The sequence below is a fragment of the Acipenser ruthenus genome, chromosome 13 (genome assembly GCF_902713425.1).
Source record: "Acipenser ruthenus chromosome 13, fAciRut3.2 maternal haplotype, whole genome shotgun sequence".
In the NCBI taxonomy this organism is placed as follows: Eukaryota; Metazoa; Chordata; class Actinopteri; order Acipenseriformes; family Acipenseridae; genus Acipenser; species Acipenser ruthenus.
Genome location: NC_081201.1, coordinates 14,736,362 through 14,741,361, shown reverse-complemented (window position 1 = coordinate 14,741,361; position 5,000 = coordinate 14,736,362).

The following is a 5,000-nucleotide window of genomic DNA, read 5'->3' as shown; positions in this document are numbered from 1 at the left end:
AAGATATTTAGTTACAGCCTTGTATTCCCAGGAGGCCAATTTTGCTTTATCTAAGCCCAATTTATATATAGTGTCCCTTAAGGTTCTATAATACAATGGGGGGTCCCAGGAGTACGGCACGGTGTTATCAATAGTGCAGAGGCCCAAGGCCCTGAGACAGGTGGCAAAATAGAAACGATTCATGTAACATACCTTCCTGTCCAGGGCCTGGATGTTCTTGATAGTTTGCGTGAGCCCCTGCACTCGGGTGAGCTGCACAACGTCCGGGACCCCCTTACCTCCCTTCTTGTCGGCTTTACTCAGAGTGGCTCGCTTTACCCTCTCCATCTTGCTGCCCCAGATAAAGCGGTGGATAATGCGGTCCACCACTTTTTTGGTGGTCCTGTCTGGGGGAAAGATTTTTCCTACATAAGAGAGGATGGGAAACAGTATAGACTTGGTTATTAATACTCTACCCGTCATTGTTAAGGATCTTGTGCTCCATCCGCCAATCTTTTTACGGACCTGGTTAATGGCCGCCGTCCAGCTCTGGGCCCCCGAGCTATTGTTCTCGAAAATGAGGCCCAGAATCTTGATTTTGTCCTTTTTGACAGGGTACATGTCCGACAGTTCCCTATCTACCTGCCAATTTTTAGACACGTAGACTTCGCTCTTGGACTTATTAATCACTGCCCCGGTCGCCGTGCAGTACTTCTCAAGGATATTACTAATCCGAGGTACCGACGATGTGTTGGTGCAAATGAGTGACACATCGTCCATATATGCTGTTGTTTTGACCTGGACCCCGTTGGATCCAGGCAGCTGGAAACCAGTTATATTGGTATCCCTACGAATTGCCTGCAGGAGGGGTTCAATGCACACGACATATAGCAGTGGGGATAGTGGGCAACCCTGTCTGACCCCTGACTGGATAGATATTTTACCAGTCAGGTGCCTGTTCACCAAGACTCGGGTACTAATGTTTGTATAGATGGTTTTAACCCACTCCCTAAGTCCAGGAGCGAATTTCATCTGGTCCATCACTTTGTACATATATTCATGGCTTACCCTATCGAACGCCTTCTCCTGGTCAAGGTTGAACAGGCAGAGGGGATGGTTCCGTTCTCTAGAATAAGCCAGAATGTCCCTTGTTAACATTAAAATATCCGTGATGGACCTCCCTGGGACGCCACAAGCCTGGTCGGGGCCAATGACCAAAGGGAGGTGTACTTGTAGCCGGAGCATCAGAGCTTTGGCTAGTATCTTGTAATCCACGCAAAGGAGGCTGATTGGGCGCCAATTCCGTAGATCTTTAACTTCCCCTTTCTTATGAAGGAGAGTAATTACACTCTCCCGCATAGAAGGGCCCAACCGCTTCTCCCTGTAGACCGCTCTGTAGACCTCCGCTAAATGGACTTTTAGCGTGTCCCAAAAAAGATGGTAATACTCACCCGGGATGCCATCTGGACCTGGCGTCTTACCGGTGTTCATGGTCTTAACCGCCTGGGTGAGCTCCTCCAGCGTGAGTTCTGGGTCCTTCTCCTCCTCCTCCTCGTCCCGCACTGAGTCAGGCTCCAACTGGCTCAGGAACCACTCTATCAGGGTGTCATCTGTAGCTTTGATGTTATACAGGTCCCTATAGAAGTTCTCTACCACTTTTTTCACTCCCTCACTATCCTCTACTATCCTCCCCCTGCTGTCGAGCATGGAGGACATCAAGTGCCGCTTCTCCCTCGTTTTCTGGAAGAAGAAGCGAGTACACTTTTCGTCTTCCTCCATTTTTTGCACTTTTGCATTGTGCATGACCTTTCGTTGTTCCTCCCTACAAAGCACTGAAAGATCTAGCTTGGTCTGGGCTATCTCGTCGCTTACAGGGAACCCCCGAAGCTGAAGCAGGCTCAGACGCTGGAGGGCAGCATTCAGGTGTTTATATTTGGCCCTCCTTTCTTTTGCTTTCCTCTTGCCTGCTGCTATGAAATAACCCTTAGTTCTCATTTTGACCATCTCCCACCACTCTATAGGGGAGTTGAATAGGTCACGCAAAGTGGTCCACTCAACAAGCCTGCTCTTATAGGCTGCAGCTATGGAGGGGTCATCGAGTAAGGAGGTGTTTAATTTCCAGACCCCTGACCCCATCTGGGAGGTCTGAGGGACCTGCAATGTTACCTGCAGGAGCCTATGGTCGGAGAAGAAGACGGCCTGGGTGTCTACTGCCGTCTTCGTAAGGGAGCTGGTATGCAGGACGAGATCTATACGGGAGAAGGAGGTCCCAGATGAGCTCACCCAGGTAAAGGGAGGCACCAGGTCCTTACCTGCATCACACAGGGAGAAATCAAATATTACGGAGGACAAAACTCTACTAGAGCGGTCGTTGCGTGGCCTGCTCCGGTCTACGTCCCTCAGAGCACAATTGAAGTCACCTGACACGATGACGGGTACGTTCCCCAGCAGGAGTGGACGCAGCTGTGGAAAAAATTGAACTCTTTCGTTTTGGTTAGTGGGTGCGTAGACATTGACCAGTCTGAGGGGAGTGTTGTTGTATGTCACATCCACGCTCAGAATTCTACCAGGTTCTACCTCCCTGCTGCTGCGGGAGGTAATAAATGGGTTTTTAAACAGGATACCTACTCCGTCGGCTCTGGCTATGTTGGAGCCCGACCAGAAGGAGTCCCCCAGGGTCCAACTCTCCTTCAGGTCCCTATAATCAGGGCTCGACGAAATACCACACTCCTGCAGAAAGATGAGATCTGCTTTCAAGTTAGCTAGATAGTTTAGTACATCAAATCTTTTTTGTGTCTCCCTGATGCTCCTGACATTAACAGACACACATATCAGGGCCATCAGGGTAGCTAACAAGAAAAGGAGTCGCTGCGTCCACCCCATAGCGACTATGATTGGGAGGTCGGGACACTCTTCCTACTCTTAGCTCTACGCTTGCTTCGAGGGGGCTTGGGCTTATTTGCAACTCCCATCACCCCTGAGAAGGTACTCACTGCTGCCTCGTCCAAGAAGGCACCGTCTTTATATGCACAGTACGTGGAGTTGTTGGGGCTATTCAACTCCCCACAAGGTAAGTCTGGTGGAACTTGCTCAGGGCCCCTCGGAACGTGTGGGTCAGCTTTGTCCTGGGGGGGGGTTATGACAGACAGCATTCTTTGGCTGTTACCGTCTGTTGAATTGGAGCTGTTAGCAGACTTCTGGCTTACCGCGTCCAGGGGTATTCCCATGTCCTCCAGTGCTGTATCTAGGAGGACCTCTAGGGGGCCCCTGGTTTTGCCCATACAAGGGAGGGGGTCAAGGATGCTTTGAAGGGAGGCCCTTCGCTTGAAGAGGGTCATTGCTACCGAGGTACTGCTGGTCAGGGAAGGTGTTGACCCCGACCTCTCCCTCGGTGCATTAGTGAACACCTCTTCTGCGAGGTGTGCTAGGGTTTGTGCCAACAACTGGGAAGGCTGGCTGGGGATGCCCTGGCTGGCTGCTACCTGCCCACTAGGCGGCAGTGTAGCCGTCCCACTCGCCTCCGTCTCTGCCTGCGAGGGCAAGACTGGGGACTTTGTGTGGACATTAGCTGGTTTTGGATCTATGGGGGCCACCTGCAACTTGCTGTCTTTGATCCTGATCTTCTTTCTTTTCCCCCCCTCGTCTCTACCCTTTCTTTTCCCCACCCTCTGCTGGTTCTTCACTCCCTTCCCCTCCTTCTCACTCTCACTTTCACTGTCGCTTTCGCTTTCCTCCCCCACGGACTCAATCCTTATGGCGTCATAACGAGAGCCGAGGGGGAGTGCTGGCGCTGAGAGGGCCCTACTCAGGGGGGGGCCGCTGCTGGGTCCGGGCTCCCTCCCTGCCTCGTGTTCTGCATCAGAGGAGCTACTGGAGGAGCTAGTGGAGTGGCTGTTGTACTCTCTCTCTGGGCTGGGGGAAGGGGTCCTCGTAAAACGGGACATGTCTCGGGGGCGGGGGGGTGAGGGGGGTGCTGGTGATGATGGTGGTGCTGGAGTCTGGGTCTTGGATACTGTTGGTGGTGATGTGGACTGATCTTTGTTACTTGCTCCCTCTTCCTGCTCAGGCCTAGGCTTGTTCGTGTTTGCCTTGCTGGCTCTGGCCATGTTGGCATAGGAAGAGGGGCAGTCCTTAAACAGGTGCCCCTTCTTTCCACACAAATTGCACTGCCTCTCTTCTCTGCAGTGGCTGGTCTCGTGGGGGGCGCCGCAGTTCCTGCACTTGACTACAGTACACGCGGCCGCCAGGTGTCCTAATTCCCCACATTTCCTGCAGAGTTTTGGCATCCCATTATAGAATACCAGCCCTCTGTTGGGCCCTAACACTATGGAGTTTGGAATGTGGCGGACGCCTCCAATGCCCGATGGATCAACATTAAGGCGTACCAGCCACTTTCTGGCTCCTGTCCAAACCCCATCTTCATCTGTAATTTTCCTCCCTTCTGATGACACCCTCCCATAGCGGTTAAGCCATGTTGTAATATCATAGTCGCTAACAGCCTCATTGAAAAATTGGACAGTAACAACTTTCATTTCTCTGTCTGTCAGTGCATCCACACAAAATTCTTTGTATGGAGCGAGATATTTATTCTCCCCCCAAAAGGACCACATTTCTTGTAACTTTTGGGGGTTCCTAAAACTGACCTCAAACACTTCCTTAAGCCCTGGCAATTTCACCAAACAATTCAAGTCAGAAGGGGAAAAACCCATACCCCTCTGAAGAATGGTCCGGCTGAACTCCAGTCTCGTCAGTCCTGGTTCCGTTTCATCTTGCTGGGTCCTTGTGAAGCGCACCGCATTGTGCCTCCTGGTCTCCTGGGTTGGCCGGAACGCCATCCTTCAGCTGGCTCCTCCGATTGGGGTGGGAGAAGCCTCTGGACGTCCGGGTTGTCTCTCTCTACGGAAAAGAGACAACGTAAGCAGCAAATCTGGGCAGTTGAAGGAACTATTACTTTAGTCCCTGAGGAGATGGTCGCCTCGCAAGAGGGACCCCCTCCCCAGGTGAACGGTGTCCTTCCCTGG